We start from the raw sequence: 19,697 nt of genomic DNA on the forward strand, positions 1-19,697 counted from the left end.
TATCTTTTCTGTTTAAACCCTTGGGATATTTCTGTTTAGCAACACAGCAATTTCGGGCAGCTACACAGTTTTATTAAGTGTATTAAACAGCGGAGTAGCTCATCTGTTGTCGACTGGCTGTCTTGGCTCAATCCCAATATATCATGGGTGGTTTTCCCAGCACATTTTTAAATTCTTATTACTGACTAGGATATGATTTCACAAATGTTATTATAATAATTCATTAGTATCTGACATAACCAGTAATACAGACTGAACCTTTGCCAAGTGCATTGTTATAACCTTTTGGGAATGGTGGCCACATTCATTAATCATTGCTTGTTGAGTGCCTACTATGAGCAAGAGAATTTGCATTTTTCATTCTTTCATTTCTCATGACAGTCCAAGAAGGGAGGTAGGAGTACCTCATTTTAACCAAAGGAGACCCTGAGGCCAAGGGAGGCTGAGCAGCGTACTCAAATTCTTGCAGCTGCTGTATCCTAGAGGAGACCAAATTCACACCCAGCTTGGACTCCAAAGTTTGTACATTTCTCGTCATGACCCTCCACCCACAGACTGTGTGTGAAATTCCACGGAGGGCCTTGACTCAGAAGACCCTCTGCCAGCATTTTGTCTGTGGTTTTTATGTGTCTTCTCAGATGAAGGTGACTCAAGACTTTAGGCAGAGGATGTTTTCCATTTAAATCCCCCAAAATAAAATGGCCCTGTTTCTAGAAGAGAGAAAAGCTCAGGCTTCTGCTTGACTTTGCTTCCAGGGGCAAGAACTGGGGTCCAGATCCATAATCTTGGAGAGTCTTATGGCTTTCACATTTGGTGTTGACAGAACTAGCCAGCAAACCACTTGGACCAATGGTTTCACCCTTAGAAGCTTAACTGGGTAGACCCGTGTCACCTTAGAAACTTAACCAAGTAGGTCTCTGTCACCGTGGAAACTTAACCAGGTAGGCCCGTGTCACCTTAGAAACTTAACCAAGTAGGTCTCTGTCACCTTAGAAACTTAACCAAGTAGGTCCCTGTCACCGTGGAAACTTAACCGGGTAGGCCTGTGTCACCTTAGAAACTTAACCGGGTAGGTCCGTGTCACTTTAGAAGCTTAACCAGGTAAGCCCGTGTCACCTTAGAAGCTTAACCAGGTAGGCCCGTGTCACCTTAGAAGCTTAACCAGGTAGGCCTGTGTCACCTTAGAAGCTTAACCAGGTAGGCCCGTGTCACCTTAGAAGCTTAACCAGGTAGGCCTGTGTCACCATGGGACACGACTGACATTTAGTCAAATTTTGAAATGAGAGCCTTGAAGCTGAACCCTTGCCTTGCTCTAGAGAATCTGATTTTTAGTAAGAGGCTCTTGGAAGAGCCAAAGTCCATTTTGTCTCCAAAACAGGTGAACATAGGGAAGAGAAACTGAAGAAGGAGGTGTTTAGAGCACACAACTGTTTTCAAATATTTAAGTGTTTGGTAGAAAAGGAAGGAGGTGTTTTCTGTATAATTACATAAAGCAAAACCAAGACTGATGGACAGAAGTTATTTGGGAGCAATCTGTTCTTATCAAGGAAATTTTAAGGGTCTAAGCCACCCAAAGAAGTGAAGGACTGCGTTGGAGTTTTTCTAGCACTGAGGGGGTGTGTGTGTATGTGTCTGTGCCTTTGTACATGCGTGTGTGGGCGTGTGCCTGTGTGTGCTCATGCGTGTGAGACTGTGAACCTCCATATGCACATAGTGGAGGGAACGTAAGAGGCAGAAGCTTCTATCAGATGACCTTCACAATTCCATATTTGCAGGAAGTCTATGATTAGATTTTTTAACACGGGCCTTCAGGCACCACAATTAGCCATTGGAGAGAGATTTGCTCAAGAAGTGTGCCTGGTGTACTTTTTCTTCATTGAAAATTCTAAACCTTCAAAAATGTAACAAAAGTAGTATATTGAACAACTTCCCTCCATATTTACTATGCATCTTCTAGGAACAAGGTGTCCTCTTCCGTAGCCACGACACAATGCCTGAATTCCAGAAACTTAGCCCAGATCTACTTCAGCCTCTGGGGTAGTCTGAATAATGTCTGTTATTACCGTCGCCCCACGATGGACCCGTCCACTTAGCAGCGTTCTGTCGCCACGTCTCTTTAGACTCTTTGAATCTGGAGCAGTGCTGTTGCCTTTTTCTTGCCTGACACTGACATTTTTGATGATGATAGACTGATCGGTAGTATTGGGTGCTTTTCAGATGTTGCCCAAATCACCAGCAGCTAGATCTTCCTCTGGCATCTAATATATATGGAAACCGTACGGTGGGTTGGGAGGAACTCTGTGTGCTGGTGGCCCCAGGCCCCCGAGCCCTGCCCTGCTTGCAAGCACAACTTACGTGAGAGGCACGGAGTGCCAGGAATGGATGCTCAAGGCCTGAAGTCGGTCCTGCCACTTGAGGCCATTTGAGTTTGCGCAGATCACCCCGCTCCCGGGGAGGTCCACGTCCTCCTCTCTGCAGGGAGGACCTTTCATGGCAGTGATGGGAATTAGGTGGTATATTACAGGTGGAAGTCCTTAATAAACTCTAGCAAAGTGCTAGACCAATGCAACAGTTTATTATTTATTTTTAATATATCAGCGAGGTGCCTGAAGCTAGAACTGCATAGTGAGATTGACAAGTCTCTGAGGAAAACTATAGGGAAATGATGAAAGCTGGGCTGGCCAGGCAGGACGGCTGTATACGCAGCCACACTTGGCCCTGAGTTCTTCTCCAGGTGTCAGATGGTGACCTCTCTGTGTCCACTTCTAAAGGCTTCAGTTCCAGCAATGCCCATGGCTTATTGAGCAATTACCGAGGGTCAAGCGCTTTGCCAAGAGAAGCCCAAATTCTCCTAAGAATCCAGAAAGTTCCTATGAGCTCTATGTTAAGATGCAGAGATAAAGTTTCAGCGAGGTTATGCCATTTGCTCAACTGCATGCAATCAGGAAGTGTCAGGACTGAGCAGCAGCAGTGCCCCTGCAGAGGCATGGCATCCCTTGTCCCCTCCACTCCTCCTATGCCATCCTTGGTGGCCTTATAACACAGAGCCTTGTGACACACAGCTGGTCAGCAAGCCCTACTGTAAAGTCACAGGATTGATTTGAATCTGCAAGTGATCAGCTCTCCTGAAGCAGGACCTTGTCTCTTCACTGATATGCAGATGTATGCTAATAGGCTCCAGCATCACCCTTCCATCCATGACCTTCTCAGCTTTATTTATTTACTGACTTGATGAAGTGAAGAGGCCAGAGAACTAAGGAATTCATGAGCATTGCAGCTTCCAGGGGCCCCTGGTAACAAATTCCGTCCCTCCCTTTTCCTGCCTGGGGCCCAGACTGGACTGGGGTTTGAGGGAGGAGAGAACACAGGTGTCCTGACCATGTGCTGATGAGGCCCTGGACAGTCTTCTAAGAGCACAGCCTGGGCACTCCTGAGTTGTCTCCATGCGGGTTTCAGCGGGGTCCGGTGGCTGGACGGCCTGTCCATCACAGGGATGGGTGGCTCAGCCCTCTGGCTCTGAGCAGTGCCCAGGTCTGGCCCAGCACTGACCGCTTGGCTTTCTGCTCTCTGGCATTTCTGCTCCATTCCACACAGAAGCCAAGAGAGCAGCTGAGGCTCCAAGGGCAAGGTCTTCTGAGCCCTGCTTGATCATGGCGGAGAAAGAGAAAGCATTTGAAACAGATGCCCTTCCTCTCGTAGTCCCCCTCCCGGCCTGGAGTCGTGAGACACAGGAAAGGCCTGACTACTGGGGCTGGGAGTTTTAGACATTCTTACCCAATGCCACTACATGTCACAGTTCCTCAAAGGCATTGCTCTTTTCTTCCTTCTCTCTTTCTCACTTCCTCTCCTCCCATCTCTTTCTTTGGCAAGAGCCCTTGGAGCTCCTGTTTCTTTTCCACCCTGGGGAAGAGTTTGTCACTGTATCTGTCCACCTTCTATGACTGACCCTCTGTGTCTGGACTTCTGACCCTCCATGTGAAACAGAGTCATGGCCAGAAGTGAGGATAGACCAAGGCTGTCGGGGGTGGGCCCCGCACATTGGTGCATGGAAAGAGAGCAGTTCACAAGCCCTGCAAGCAGCTACCTTCAACTAACACGTCCGTCTTCTCGCACGCAGCTTCCTCTGACCTCATTTTATCATCGTTATTGCAGCTATCATGTTACACAATTGCTTTTAAGATAAAAAATATCTCATTTCTGGAGAAAGTGCTCATGGAGAGCAGCTGCTGTCCCTGTCCACTCTCTTCTCTGTTTGTGCTCCGTGCCCACTCAGGGCTGGAATCCCCTCCAGGCCACCATCGTTTGCTCCATGATCTGCTCACAAATGGAAGTCAGCCCCCTTGACATTTGGGAATCTGCTGCCTCCCTCATCAGAACCTGCTCCCTGCAGGTCTTCACCCATCTCCTCCCCTGTGCTTGGGTCCAAGTGGCCCCCATGTGCAAAGACAGAGGAGGACGTTCAGTGCGTGAAGAGAACAAAGTGCAATGGAAAGAAGTAGGGAGGGGGAGCCTGTGGAGTCAAGTCCAAACTCTGGGTGAAATGGAGGAAAGGGTGGTCACCGTGCCTGCCAATCCCAATCATTTTTGGTGCTTTAGGAGGTACTGGGTTGAGAAGGATTCCAAAATTGAGTCCGGGCTCCACGAGATAGGCAGCCGTGATTGATTGCTAATGCCTGCGTGGGCACGGACACAGAATTGCATGCTGCCTGCCCAGCTTTCAGCGGTACCTCTCCCAGGAGCTCATCGCTGTGCTTCTGACCATGCTTCTCCCTCTGCATTTGTGTCCAGTTTGTCCCATTTCCCTCTGATGGTTTCTAGACCAACTAGTGCCCCCTAGTAAGGCAGTAAGAAATATTGTAAAAGTGTTACAGCATCTGTATCACTTGAAACTTCTTTGAAACACAAAATCTTGGGTCTCACCACAAATAATACTGACTTGGAAACTCTGGGGTGAGCTCCAGAGAGCTGGGTTCTGACAGCCCTCCCAGTCATCCTGATGCAGGCCGACGTTTGAGAACCACTGTGTTAGGAGAATTGCGAGGCATGGGCTTTGCGATGGAGAAGGCTAGTGCTGGTGTTGGACTAACTCCTTTTTTGTTTTTGACGAAGTCATGCAAAGGTAAATCTACTAGTTTAGGATTCTCTGGGTGAAGCGCCTTGAGAAAGAACTATATTTTATAGCAATATTTGGCGGCAGATTTTTATCGAGCTTCAGTAAATCCCTCCTGGACAGGGGGAGATGAGGCTCTCTGGGTGACTGCATGACGTGACCCCAGACAAAGACAGTCCAGGAGCCCTGACCCCCCGTCCTTCTCTGGTATTTACGTCTCTGTGTCGGCCATCACAGCACCTTGTCCTCCCTCACCAAGGGTTGGCCTGCTCATGAAATTGACATTTTGGATTTTACTGAAATGAATTAGAAAAGATACCAGATATGGGCTGTTAGAGAAAAACAGGAATACCTAATAACATGAACTTTTCTGTGGATTTGAGCACGTCTGTGTGTGTGTCTATGTACTTGTCTGTGTGTGTGTGTTTCTGTGTCTGTGTGTGCCTGTGTGTGTGTGCGTCTGTGTGTGTGTCTATGTACTTGTCTGTGTGTGTGTGTTTCTGTGTCTGTGTGTGCCTGTGTGTGTGTGCGTCTGTGTGTGTGTCTATGTACTTGTCTGTGTGTGTGTGTTTCTGTGTCTGTGTGTGCCTGTGTGTGTGCGTGTGTGTGTGTCTATGTACTTGTCTGTGTGTGTGTGTTTCTGTGTCTGTGTGTGCCTGTGTGTGTGTGCGTCTGTGTGTGTGTCTATGTACTTGTCTGTGTGTGTGTGTTTCTGTGTCTGTGTGTGCCTGTGTGTGTGCGTGTGTGTGTGTGTCTATGTACTTGTCTGTGTGTGTGTGTTTCAGTGTCTGTGTGCGCCTGTGTGTGTGTGCGTCTGTGTAGGCATATGTGCCTCTGTGTCGGTGTGTGAGATCATGTCTGTGTCTGTGTCTGTGAGTGCCTGTGTGTGTGAGCATGCGTGTCTCTGTGTGTGTGTGCCTGTGTCTGTGTATGTGCCTGTGAGTGAGCATGTGTGCCTCTGTGTCTGTGTCTTCTGTGTCTGTGAGTGCCTGTGTGTGAGCATGCATGTAGCTGTCTGTGTGTGTGTCTCCTTGTGTGTGTGTGTTTCTGTGTCGCTCTGTATGTGTGCATCTGTGTGTGCCTGTGTGTGTGAACATGTGTGCATCTGTGTGTGTCTTGTATGTGTGAGCATGTGTGTGACTGTGTATCTGTCTCCATGTGTATGTATTTCTGTGTCTCTGTGTGCCTGTGTGTGTGTGTGTCTGCATGCGTGTGAGCATGTGTGTGTCTCTGTGTGTGTCTCCTCGTGTGTATGTGTCTATGTTTGGGTGTATGTCTCCTCGTGTGTGTGTATGAGCATGTGTGCATCTGTGTGTGTGAGTGCTTGTGTGTGTGGTGGGAGCATGTATGCGTCTGTGTCTATGTGTATGTCTCCTTGTGTGTGTGTTGTGAGAGCATGTGTGCATCTGTGTCTGTGTGTGTGTCCCTGTGTGTGTGAGCGTGCGTGTTTCTGTGTCTGCGTGTATATATCCCTGTGTGTGTGAGCGTGTGTGCGTCTGTGTCTGTGTGTGTCTCCTTGCATGTGTCTCTGTGTGTGTCTGTATGTGTCTCTGTGTGTGTGTGTATGTTCTCACCCTCACCCTGTGGCTAGAGAATCCGGCTAAGTGAAAAGCAATTTTTAGGCTGAGCTGACCATTCCTTCCAATCTCAAGTGCTGTCTCTGGAAAAAGCACATCCAGGACGCAGCCCCCAGGGCTGCAGGCAGAACCGATGCACCCACTGACACCTTTCAGCCGCCCTCCATGGGCAGTGGCTGGGTCATCGCTGGGTCCTCTCCCCGGCACGAGCGACGCCTGGTCTGTCTCCTGCAGTGTCTCACCCGTTCCTGATCTGAACGCCTTCCTCTGTCAGCTGCTGATCAAGGCAGCACTGTTGGCATGCTGTAGAGCAGAGGAGCCTCTGTGTTCCTTCCTGGAAAATGGGGCAATACCTGTCTGGAAGGTTGTTGTGGGGACTAGTCTGAGAATCTCTGCACAAAAACAGCAACTGTGATTGCAGTCCACAGCGGGCGTTCTGCAAGGACCCCGAAGGACCAATTCAGAAGAGCCTCTGCGTGCTCCTGCTGTCCTAACCCCATCAGTTGCGGGGAGTCGCGGGAGGCTGAGGGCCCTCCCTCCTTGTAGCATGGGTGCAGCTGCAGAGCTGGAGAGCGGTGCCCTCTCCCCGGCCAGCCTGCTCGGGACTGTGCCCCTGGGTGGGGACCAAGGAGCCTGCCGGCCTTAAACACTGCAAAGCAGAGGAGCCCAGCATGAGCCCGATTCTCACTTCCCCTGGAGGCCACTGACACCGAGATCGAGTCCTTCGTTGTTACTCCACTCTGAGTGCGTCTCTGCTGCAATTTGCTCTCAGTGTCTGCACTGAAAGTTGCCTGCATCCATTCAGTTCTGACAGCCATATCGAAATCAGCTCCCTCTCGGTGCTGGATCCCCTCTGGTTCCTGGGGCCCCAAGAGAGGGGCCGACCCAGTACCTACTGGATCATGGTGGCAGCCGCTGTTTCCTGGGAAGCATGTTGCGCCCACACTGGCTCTGCCCATTTTACCCAGCAGCCAGGACTGAGGGGTGAAGTGAGATGAGCTGGAAAAGGCAGATAGATGCCGTACACACCCCAACACCAGCTCCCCACCATTCTCCCTATCACACAAGCACAAGCAAGGATGCAGGTCTGTACCGCTTTCTAGGAATTCTGTGGCGAAAATAACAACCCACACTCATCTGCACAGCAATTATTCTTCATTATAACTGAACTTTCCCTCTAAAAGCAAAGCTTCCCTTTCTTACTGCAAAACCCAACCAGAAGGTCTGCATGCTTTATTCCTAATGGAAAGAAGGATGCTAACAGCTCCCTGGCAGAGCATCGCTCTCTGCGCTTCAGCAGCCCCCACCTTTGTTTCTCTGCTTTTTGCTCCTCTGAAGTGAGGTGAGAAAGGGACTGGGGATGCGTACATCACAGGAGCCCCACTGGCAGGGCTGTCTGCAGCAGGCCACTGTGCAGGGTGCACGAGAGGAGGGAAACATCCCCTGCCCTCCGGCTCTGGTACCTAAGTCTCCTCTTGGGGAATGAAGGGATAATGCAACAGGCTCCAGAAGGAGTCTGACCAGGTTGGTGCTTTAGGAGCCGAGAGTGGAGGTGAAGGGGAGGAGGCACATCAAGGGGGCTGATGGACCCTATTTTGCATGATAGCGTGGGTTTGTAGTTGCAGAAATAGACCCCAGATGTGTCCAAGGTTCACTCTGTCAATGTGTTCACACTAAACCTGCCCTGCAGAGGACCAGAACATGAATAAAAAACCCTGTCATGATTGCTGTGGAGGGGTCTGGCATGAGTGAGGCGACCTGATCCCCATGCCAGCATTCATGCTCATATCTGGGGGGCTGCAGGGCAATGCCAAAGAGCAGGTGGCTGCTTTAGAGGAAGGTCCCCTGAGGTGCCTCTGGGTTGTCCTTTGTCATCGGAGCTGATGGCCTCCCAGGCTGACTTCTCCTCAGGGTCTTCCCAGCCCTGGTGTGTGTTGCTTTGTGAGGAGCTGATCCACTGGAGGGTGGGATGTGCTTGCACTTAGAAAGGGCGTTCTGAAGGGCAGGCAGTGGCAAAAGGTTATTGGGACTGAATCAACCCCCACTTGCTTTGGAGTTCAGCAGAGTTGGGTTCTAATTCTAACTCTACTACTTACTGGCTGGCCGTGTATGGAGAATTTGAGATCACTTAACCTCACCTAACTTCATTGCTTCATTCTGTCTGTGGAATTGGAAGAATCCCCTCTGAATTTTGCTGTGGGAGTGAAATGAGCTCCTGTGTGTGTGAAATGAGCTCCTGTGTGTGGTGCACTGAGAGCACGGGGCCCACGGAGGACAATGCGTGGCGGGCTTCACGTCCTGACAACAGCAACTTTCTCTGGCTCTGCCAACCTGTCCAGAGTGATCCAGGGAAGATCCTCCTGGCTGGGTGGCAATTGACGTCTCTGAGATTATAAAGCTATAGTCACACACCCCCACCCAACCTGGAAACTATAGAAAGGCAGTTCCCCCGCACTCCCCAGTGGGTAGCCTGCTTCACTCTGCCTGGACACCTTTTCTCAATAGCCTCTGAGCTGCTGGCAGCATCCCCTGGTACCCTCCCCAACCTGCAGCTTCCAGGGAGCTGGGAGGAGCATGCGCTCGGGCTGTCTCTGTCCTCTGGCTGACACAGCGGCTTCCTTTATGCAGGACCCTGGCCTCTCATTTGCTCAGCTTTGGGACCTGCCAGTGGACACTTGGCCCAGTCCCAGACTGGAGGCCCTGTGGCTTTCCCAGGCCTGCTCAGAATACCACCCCCCTGCCTCCATGTGAGAAGCCTCCTTTCCCCACATTCCCGCATTCCTAGAGAGCAGGGGGCCTCTGGAGGCTGCAGTGCATATCCTGGCCCTGGCGATGACCTGTGTGAGATACAGGCTGGGCCAGCTCTCTGGGACTCCATGTCCCCAGCTGTGTAGGACAATGACACTTCCCATCGTGGTGAAGAGCCTGAGTTGGAGGTGGACGAGGAGACCAGGGGCGTGCGGGAGCCTCGGGGGTGAGCGAGCCCCCACTAGGGTGAACGTGAAAGCCGTCTTCTGTGGAGGCCGGCCCAGAGTCCGGAGAGAAGACCCACTCTGGGCTGCTCAGGGCAGGGAGAGGACCCATCTAGGTGGAAGTCTCAACCCAAGACTGAGCTTTCTAGAAATTCTAAGTTGGAGTGAGTTTTTTTAAAAACAGCTTACATAGGTGCCATGCGTAATTGTTACAAAGCCCCTGTGAAGAGGGATTAATGATGGCCCTTTGAGATCCCCGCAGAAGCCCAGCAGTTGGGCCGTTGATAAGCTCAATCAGCGTGGGGGGCAGCTACCACTGCCCAGCCCCCGTCAGTCCTCCCTGATGCACTGTTCAAACCGGACGAGGCTCCCCAGCCAGCATCCATGGGAAGCAGCCGGGTACTCGTGGAGAGTCGGGCAGGCAGGCCGACAGCACTCAGACTTCCCCAGAGCCAAACGGCAATGTGGGGTCGTGGCAGTTTGTCTCTGATCTCGTCCGTCTCTGACCTTCTATTTACTCTGCTACAAACATGTTGGTCTCCATCTCCCGCTGGTCCCCTGTACACCAAACGCATTCCTGCCTCAAGGCCAAGGCCCCACAATTGCCCTATTTCAGTAGAAGCAGAGCCACAGCACCCTCTCCTTACCTTTTTTTTTAAAAAAAATCATTTTGCTTAGGCATTTCAATGTAACATAGTAGCATTCACTTGTTTATTTGTTTAGTGTCAATCTACCTCCACTAAAATAGAAGTTCCACACGAGCAGGGACAGTGTTTTGTTCACTTTTTCACCCATAATGTCTAGGATATTGGCATAAAGAAGACACTCAATACATAAGTTTTTAGAATCTAGTCATGGTAACTAGAGGGTATTTCCAGCTCTGACATCCTACAATCTTATCCTACATAAGAAGTGCTGTCCTTGGTTCAGGATGCTTACAAAGAAGTCTGGAGTTGGCCCTGCCTCCCAGGATCTTCCCATCTCAAAGGAGTGGGAGGAGGAATGCATAAGGGGCTAAACAGCCAGGGGCTGATGAGGGTCCCCTCCGCAGTCCCCACCAGGAGAGCTACAGGCCACAGGCCACAGACCACGGTCTCCCCGGTGGCCTCTGTCAGAGTAGGCTGGGCCTGGGAACTTGCTCACCGTCCTGTCAGGAACTACAGTTGACCCTCAAATAATGCAGTGGTTGGGGGTACCGACCCCTTGGTTAGTTGAAAATTCATGTGTAACTTTTGACTCCTCAAAAATTTAACTCCTAATAACCTACTGTTGACTAGAAGCCTTGCTGAGAACATGAACTGTCAATTAACATGGATTTTGCATGTTATATGATGTAATCTCACAATAAAGTAAGCTAAAGGAAAGAAAACGGTATTAAGAAAATCATAAGGAAGAGAAAATATATTTACTATTAATTAAATGGAAGTGGATCGTCATAAAGGTCTTCATCCTCACCATGTTCACCAGGAGTAGGCTGAGGAGGAAGAGGAATCAATCCTCCTGCTGTCTCAAGGGTGGCAGAGGCGAAAGAGGTAGAGGAGGCCGAAGGGGAGGAGGCAGGAAGGGCAGGACTCTGGGTGTAACTTTGACTTTAAGCAGATTCGTGTATAAGCGGATCCGTGCAGTTCAGATCATGTGATTCAAGGGCCAACTGCATCTGGTTCAGAGACTCCTCTCTCAGCCCTCATGGCTCAGCCCCACCCGAACACCGCCACAGCGAGGCTGGCCGAGAGGCACAGATAAGAATGGGGCCATTTCCTTTGATTTCCTTTGATGTTTTCCAAGGTAGAAAATAATTTCTGGCCTTTTCTAAGAAGCACTTAGCTGTGGGCTGGAGGTTGGAGAACGTTCCATCTGCTGGAAATGCTAATTAGAAGCAATCATAACCCAGACTTGACCTGCCAGGGCTCACTGGAGTGAAGTGGGCCCTGGTTGGAGGGTGTGGGGGCAGCGGAGCCCGGGCTGCAGGGCCACGTTCTGCCCCAGTTCGGGACAACCTGAACTGCTGGATTCAGAGACAGCAGGGACTGAGCTGGGAAGCACTCACCCCACTTGCAGGTCAGGACCTGGGGCAGGTCAGGGCTCAATCCCAGGGCCCCGCCACCTCATGCAATGCTTCCACTGTGTTAGAAAGTAGCAGATGATTTCAATTACCCATGTTCCAGGGGAGAAGGAAAATTGCACCTGCATGAAATGTGACAACAGCGTCACGTGTGGGGTCAGCTGGTTGACAGCCATGAACCGCGGTCTGCACCTGCACCGTCCCAGCGCCCCTCCCACCCCAGTTGCTTGAAGGTGATCTCACTGCCCAGAGGGATTCCTGCCCCTTCCAACCTGGGCTTCGGGCAGGGATACAGGACATCAGTGCACTCGGTGACTCTGAGGGCTACAAGGAGGACAAGGTTTGAGACCCGCTGTGGCCTGGGCCTTCCACGGTTCCGGCAGAGCCCTCTGCTCCCCAGACCTTCACCAGCCTGGTCAGAGGCTAGGGGCCTTCGTGGGCGTCAGCCTGGGGTCGGCGTCCCGACTGGCTGTCTTCCCTGTCCACCTCACCTTCGGCCCCCGGGTGTGGCTGCAGAGTGGGGCAGTCACAAGTCACTTGAATTAGTGCTGCCCAAGTGCCTGGGGTGGGAGTGGGGGATGCTGCAAGAGATGCACGGAAATATGAATGTCCAAGGCTCGTGCTCCTCAAAGAACAAAACCACTCCACAGGATGCCACTGGGAGAGGACACAGGCCCCTGGGTCTGGTGGCGGAAGGGCTGTGAAGTCCCGCTGCTCCTCCCCGGCCTTTGCTGAAGATCTTGGGATGGTTTCCACCCCACTCCCACCCCACGTATCCTCCAGCCCCGCACTCACATCCCCTTGGTGCCGAATGTGTCCTAGCAAAACAATCAGTGAACGTATTTTTAAAAGAAAACTCATTTACCACGCAGGCCTCTGGAGTCGTTGACGGAATAGCCCTCCTCTGAATGGAAATAGTGGTGTAATAGCCTCCCCGGGGCTATTATTGCGCTGACATTACAGCAGGCTAATAAACCCCGGAGGGGTGCGACGCGCGCAGCCGGGCAGTTCCCACATCTGGATGAGCAGCCGCAGGTGCCGCGGGGGCGCGCCTGCAGCTCCCCAGGACGGCCACTGGAGGGCACCCGCGCTCCCCGAGCCGCGAGGCTGCCTCCGCCGAGCCAGAGAACAGGCTCCCAGGGCAGGGGAGGGTCGTCTCAGCCGACTCCAGACAGCGGGGAGAGCAGCCTCCCCGTCCTCCTTCGGTGCCCTTCCTGCGTTTCTGAAAGCGGGTGTCAAAGCAGGGTTGGAAGGAGGTTGGGTAGCACACGCCACTGGCTCAGAAAAACCGTGTTAATGGTTACTTTGAAGGTCCATGAAAAATGCCTTCCAAATGCATCAGAATGGGATGGCACGTGTCATTTCTCTTTTGGAGAAGTCAGTGAGTTGAGCTTCAAAATCCCAAAGGCGTTAAGAGTCGCGGCTCCTCCCTCCGCCTGCTCCTCCCAGACACACGTTGGGCAGGCTCTTCTCTGGCGGCTGCCTCCTCTGTGCCCCGGGTTGCTCTGGCCCCGCAGCAGCACCTGGCCTGTCGGCTTCACATCCCCAGTGACTGACCAGCATCTGCCAGGCAGCAGGGCCCAGGTCACGCTGTGAGTTGAGCTTGATGCTGCTTCTTCGGTTGTGGAGGGGTGGGGAGGGTGATGCGTGTGTGGAAGACACCAGCTGCTCCCAGAGATCTGACACCCAAACCGTCAGTCCTGCTGTCTGGACACCATTTTGAAGCAGAAAATAGGACCCTCAGAAAATATGACCATCTTGCAGAACAATGGGCAGGTGTCCCATCCCCGTCTGAGCTGATGTCACCCCTGTTCAGAGGCCTGCAAAGCCCCACACATTGTAGAGGTGTTTCCTTAGATTGTCAGAGCCCTTGTGCGTTCTGCGAGACACACTCTTAGTTAGCTAGTTGGTTTTTAAAAATGCATTTAGTTGGTTTTAATTTTACATGTGCATACCCTTCAGTGAAAACGAGAGCTACCAATAAATTGGATGTTTGTTAAGGAAAATCCCCGCAGCCCCCGAGGAAGGAAGGAACACTCTCCAGGGATGTCTCTATACCCGGAGCTCTGCTTTTTACTTGCGAGGACTGAGCCCCTTCTCCTGAGAGCCAGTGCACTGCCTGTGGCTCAGCATGAGGCCGTGGGGAGGGCCCAGGACCAGAGCCAGGCAGGAACACAGGTGGCCTGGCAGGGAAGGCTGTTCTGGCCCTGACTTGCCTCCCCACCCAGTATTGCCTGGCCCCTCAGAAACTAGCCATGGTTAAAAGGCTTGACTCAGGAGGGGCTGGAAGGACGGAGAAAGGAGAGGGGTCAGAGCCAGGGCAGAGTGAATCTGTGTCTCTTCTGATCCCAGCCCAGGACAAAAGCTATTTAGAAAAACAACTTTCAGGGGCTTAATTCAAGACTCTCTCAGTCCCTAGGCCAGACTTATGAGATTCATCCCCTGGAATTCAATTTCCCCACAAATGTTGCTTTTGGCCCGATTGCCCTGGAAGCACTCATTCCTTCACAGGTGTTCTGAGAACAGGTGGAGGTGAAGTCCTTTAGGAGGGGCTGGTCGGACCTGAGCAGCCGTCTGGGAGGGCTGGGGTTGGGCCAGGCCTCATGCAGGGGGATGGAGCCCCATCCCAAGGGAGGCCTCAGCTCCTCATCCTCCCTGCTGTTCCTCCAGGCCCCAGGCTGCCCCAGGCTCATGGGCTTGCAGTCTGAGGAGCCCCATTCTGAAAAGATCTCATGCCAAGTTCCCCTTCCAGGACACCTGCCAATAATTGCATTGCGTAGACATCTGCCCTCCTCCGTCTCCCTGCCTGCTCTGAAAACGAGAACAAGAAAGAGACAAGTGGGAATAATAGAGAAATTATCAGCATCACCAGCACCTTATATTGTGGGTTTCCCTCAAATCACAAAATACAATGCTACTATTAAAAATAGTACTATTTAATAGTAATATTAAACAAATTAAACATAATAGTAATATTAAATAATATTAAATATTAATATATTTATATTTATTAACAATAAATATATAATATATAAAATACTAACTATAAAAATTATTAATATTTTAACAATAATATTAAATAATCATACTATTTAATAGTACTATTAAATACATTAAAAATAGTACTACTATAAAAATAGCTACTGGGTGTTGAGTTTTGGCTCTGTGTGGGTCATGTGCTAAGAGATTCGTGTTCATCTTTTCATTTCTTCTCACAATTCCTAAGAGGTAGATGCCATTATTACCCCCATTTTGCAGATGAGGACACTAAGGTGCAGAGAAGTTTCATGTTGTCTCTGGTCAGCCATCAAGTGTGACATCCGGTCCACTGTGCTGGGATGTCGAATAGGCAGAGACCACCAGAATTTCCCCTTGAGGACTGGCAGGCCGGAAGGACATGTCCCAATGCCTGGAGAGATGAAGGAAACCACTCTGTTGCTTCTCAGTGTTCCAGCAATGAAATGTACATCAAACAGAGATGTAGATCCACCCAGGATGGAAAACGGAAGGCCAGCAAGGGTGCCACGAATCCTGGGTCCTCTCTACCCCATCTCCCCTCCCACAACGCAGGCTGGGACTGCACTCCTCAGAAGGTGGGTTCAAGGCTGTTCTCACCCGTCCTGCCGGCAGCTGGCACCCCGGGCCAGCCCCTCCCACTCTCGTCACCTGCCAGCCTTCCAGAGAGACTCAGCAATACGAATGATTATTGGTCGTATACCTATTCCCTGGGCAGAGGGATTCTCATTTACATGGTTGGCTCCCTAGTCCACACATGATGAAATTCTGTGGGATAACCCTGTGCTGTTGTGTTGGCAATGACAGCAGAGAGGACATGAAGCTGCTGGTCTTGCAGGCGGGGATCCATGTTGCTGAATTCATGATGAGATCAGCACGTCTGTCCCCTCACACATCTGTCCCTGAGCTCATCTATTTGTGCAACTGGGTAGAAGAGCACACCAAGCTGGCAGAGAAAAGGCCAGGAATGCAGATGAGAGGAGAGAAAAGTATGACACGCAGTGAGGCTTCCCTGAACGCCTTGGTACAGCTCACACGTTCACAGATATTTCATTAGGAATATGAACAAAACTGCCTGAATGCCGGAAATCGAGGGGCAGGCATTCTCCCAGGGGGATGCTTGTAGCAGGTAGAGATGTGAACCCCAGTACCGGAAAAGGTGGGCATGACACACAAACACCCAGAGATCAGATGGACAGAAACCAGGCCTGAGCCAGCCCAGAGCACCTATTCAGTCCCCACGGGCTGTGGAGATGCTGCACCGGCTCAGCACCCACCGACCCAGCAGAACCGAAGCACCCAGGGGACTCCACGCTTCCCCAGAAGGGAGAGCTTTCTCTGCCCTCAGAAACATCACCGTGGACGCTGCCTTGTACCGAAATACAGAACAAACTTCCCATCTGCAAGATGTCAGAGTGCAGAGTGGGGGGCCTGAGTGTGGGAGAACGGCTGGAAGCAGTGAGCAGCAGTCTGGGGTCCGAGGAAGGCCGGACGTGGCTGCTAAGAGCAGGCCGTGGCCCACATCCTTGGGGAACAAAATGGGAGGATTGCTACTTATAGTTTGGGATTCTGGAGCAGAGCCAGCCTGAGGCACAGGACGGGTGAAGACGGGGCTCAGAAGGAAGCTCTTTGTCCCGTCCACCCTGTCACTTCTCCATCAGCGCGGAGAGAAATGTCAAGGGGCGCGGGGGAAGTGGAAGCTGCCTTGGGTCAAACCCAGGCAGGAGAAGAAGAAATCCTCAGCGAGGGCCCTTGGAGCCGGTGGGGAGCAAGGGGCTTGGATCACTCAGCGGGGCCTTGCTCTTTCTGGAAGGATGTGCGGTCTGGGTGGACGAGTCTCAGACGGCAGAGGATCAGGCACCTGCCCGACCCTGGCGCCAGGGAGCCCTGGGCTGTCCTCTGAGCAAAGCCTGCAGGCCTCGGAGGGCGCACCAGGGGCCCAGGCCACCCCTGGCCCTGCACCCACAGCCTACGGCCCCTCCTCCCGCAGGGCCAGGGCGGTTCCTTCCGTCCTTAACCTTCGCGGAACGTAGTTCAGATCCTCAGGCCCAGCAAGCGCCCCAATGTCGCGGCCGGGGCCGCGATGAGTTCGCCCCTGTGGGCCTGGGCCCGAGGCGCTGCCCGGGTGATAAGACAGCTTCTTTGGCTACTGCTCCTCTTCCGCCGCGTGCACCCAGGGAGTCCACGTGACGAGGAGCTCCGGGCCCAGGGTGGCCGAGCCGAGACCCGCGGGGCGTGGGCAGGCGTGGACCCCACCCCACCGCGCTCCCTCCAGGTCCCCTTCCACGGTGGTGTCCTCGCCTGGACTCCATCCCCTCGTCTTCCCTGAAAGCCCCTCCCGACTTCTCTTCCATCTCCTTCACTGTTTTCTCTCCTCCTCTTCCATGTTGTCTTCTCCTGAAAAGGGGTAAAGATCTCGCAACCCCAGGGCGCAGCCCCCACGTGGCCCAGCGCCCGCCACCTCGCGCTCCCGCTCGGCCCCGCCAGGTGGCGCTGGCGCGTTCTTTCCGCGGCGCGGGGCGGAGCGGAGTGGGGCGGGGCGGGGCGGAGCGGGGCTGGGCGGGGCTGAGCGGGGCGGGGCGGAGCGGGGCTGGGCGGGGCTGAGCGGGGCGGGGCGGAGCGGAGCGGGGCGGGACTGAGCGGTCCCGGGGCTAGGAGGGAGGCGGTACAGCCAGAGCTCCGCCAGGCGCCAGGCGTCTTTCATGTGTCATGTTACTCATTAGTCATAACACAAACAAAACAAGACTGCTGGGCGAGGTAAATATCGTTAGCTTCTCTAAATGAAGAAGTTGAACATTATGGCATCTGATCAAGAAAAAACCGGGAGCTGGACCCCCTCCTGGACGGGATGGTGGGCGGGCGTAGGAACTGTCATCAAGGCATCCCACACGGTCCTTAGGTGAGCACCAGTGAAAAGTCTCAAAGGGAAGGGAGGAAAAACAGAGGAAATGGGCAGGGGGTCACAGGCTGACACTTCACCGTTCTTTACAACCTTAGTCTTTCTCTTGTCCTTCCACTCTGGGGATTAAGACCTTCCCTCCAAGATTGCCTCTGATGCCCCTAAAGCCCGCCTTCAAGAGGTGCCGCCTCCCATACAGACCTCTGAGAGGTGCTGCACAGGGCTTAGCCCATCTCCCGTGCAGACGTCTGGGTGATGCTGGCACAGGGCTAGCCCATCTCCCACGCGGACCTCTGGGTGATGCTGGTACAAGTCTAGCCCCTCTCCCACGCAGATCTCTGAATAATGCTAGGTCCGTTTTGAAGAAACTGAGAGACGAAGAGAGGGGACAGAGATAAAACAGAATGAGAGTAGACAGAGGAAAGAGAGAGCGTTTCCATTTTGGCATCTGGGCCAAGAAATGCGGCCATATAAAACTCTTCTTACCTGAGCTTTGATGTGGCATCAGGGATGAAAGGGCCTTCCCTAGCTTCATAAAGGGTGTCACATAAATGCGGAGAGTCGGGCAAGAACCCAAGAAACCAAATCACCCAAACCTCTGTGTGACTCCTTCAGGATTATAGACCCTGAAAGTCAGAGGCAAAAAGGGGGTTAAAAAGGAGACTCGATTGACTAGTGATTCCAGGAAGGAATCAAAGGGATGAATGTCACTGAGCATTCAGGGTTAGTTTCAGATGCTTCAGCCAAGAAATCACATGGCAGGTCATTAAATGAATTTAGCTGGGATTCTGGGTTTTACACGGTGGTTAATTAATCTATGTAAGTATTTATAATGGTAATGGCCGAGCAGCGACCATCAGCCAAGACAAATCATTAGAAGGCAAAGTTGGGCAGGCCTGCAGATGGGTTGGGGAGGGGTGGGGCTGGGAGTTTGGCCTTGCATGAAATCACTGTGTTCTGGGCGTGGGGGTCAGGGCAGAGGTGGGCTGGGGGAGCTCACAAACAATCCCAGAGCTCAGGAGTCAACACCCTGGGCAGGCTGACTGCGAGTGGGGCAGAGGCTGATTCAGGGGATTGCTTTCCTCCTTCTTAGTTGTTCTGTCTCTGTGAGGGATGGGGAAAAAATCTCCAGCTGAAAAATGTCACCTTCAGCCTGACACTGGAGCCAGAGCATTTACAAATCTGCCTGTCACGGTGACAGCCTGACAGATAGCAACCTTAGCCGAGACGGAGTTAAATCGCCATGATAAGTCTTGCAAAAAGTTTTGGTTCTTAAGATTTTTATCATCCAGACAGGTTAAGGAATGGGGGCCATGGCTTCCAAACAGGAAGGAGATTCAGGCCCGGTGCCTGCCTTCCCAGGAAATCCAGTAGCTGCAGGATTATCTATTACCTGAGGGGAGTTGACAGGAGAAAATTACCTAGCACCAGCCCCATCTGTTGCTGAGCACCGTTTACTTCGCCTTCACTTAATTCACTTGGTTTGTCATTTTTCCTTTGTCTCAGTGTCATCCACCCAAACCCTACATATAAATGCCCTGGTGTTCCCAGCTGGGCATTGTGGCTGCAGAGACAAAGCCTCGGGTATCTTTTCAATGAGCTGCAGTCACTATGGAGTGTCTCTCACCTCCCCTCTCCACTGTCATTTCCTCCATAATTGATTAGAAACTGGAAGCGAGAGAGGAGAAGCTATGATTGCTTTTACAGCCTGGGTCTGCAGGTGGAAGCACATTCCTGTTTAACTTCGTCTCTGGAGACCTGTCTCTGTCAGGAAAAGGTGGCAGAGTATTCATGAGGTATAGCAGACTTGTGTCACTAGGAGAGAGATTGCAGAATCTGGCCTCTCACACTATTCTTGGATGCTTGGTCACCCACCTCTCCCCAACTTTCCTTTTCTCCTCTGTCACATGGATCTAACACTTGTTCTCCTCCCTGCCAAGGTTGTTGAGAAGACTAAATGAGATGGTATTTGCAGATGCTCACTACATCATGTAGAGGCCTATTCAATGAGAACATGCATTTAAAGCACTTAATGGTGCCTTACATATGAGAACTGTTCAAT

The 19,697-nt window shown here is 52.0% G+C and overlaps 1 protein-coding gene across 5 annotated transcripts in view; it reads left to right on the forward strand.

Moving 5' to 3' along the window:
• NTM (neurotrimin) overlaps positions 1–19,697 on the forward strand; it is a 966,287-nt gene that overhangs the window by 304,065 nt on the left and 642,525 nt on the right. The gene's annotated exons all lie outside the window — the stretch shown is intronic.

This window comes from Macaca mulatta, chromosome 14, assembly GCF_049350105.2.
Source record: "Macaca mulatta isolate MMU2019108-1 chromosome 14, T2T-MMU8v2.0, whole genome shotgun sequence".
Lineage (NCBI taxonomy): Eukaryota > Metazoa > Chordata > Mammalia > Primates > Cercopithecidae > Macaca > Macaca mulatta.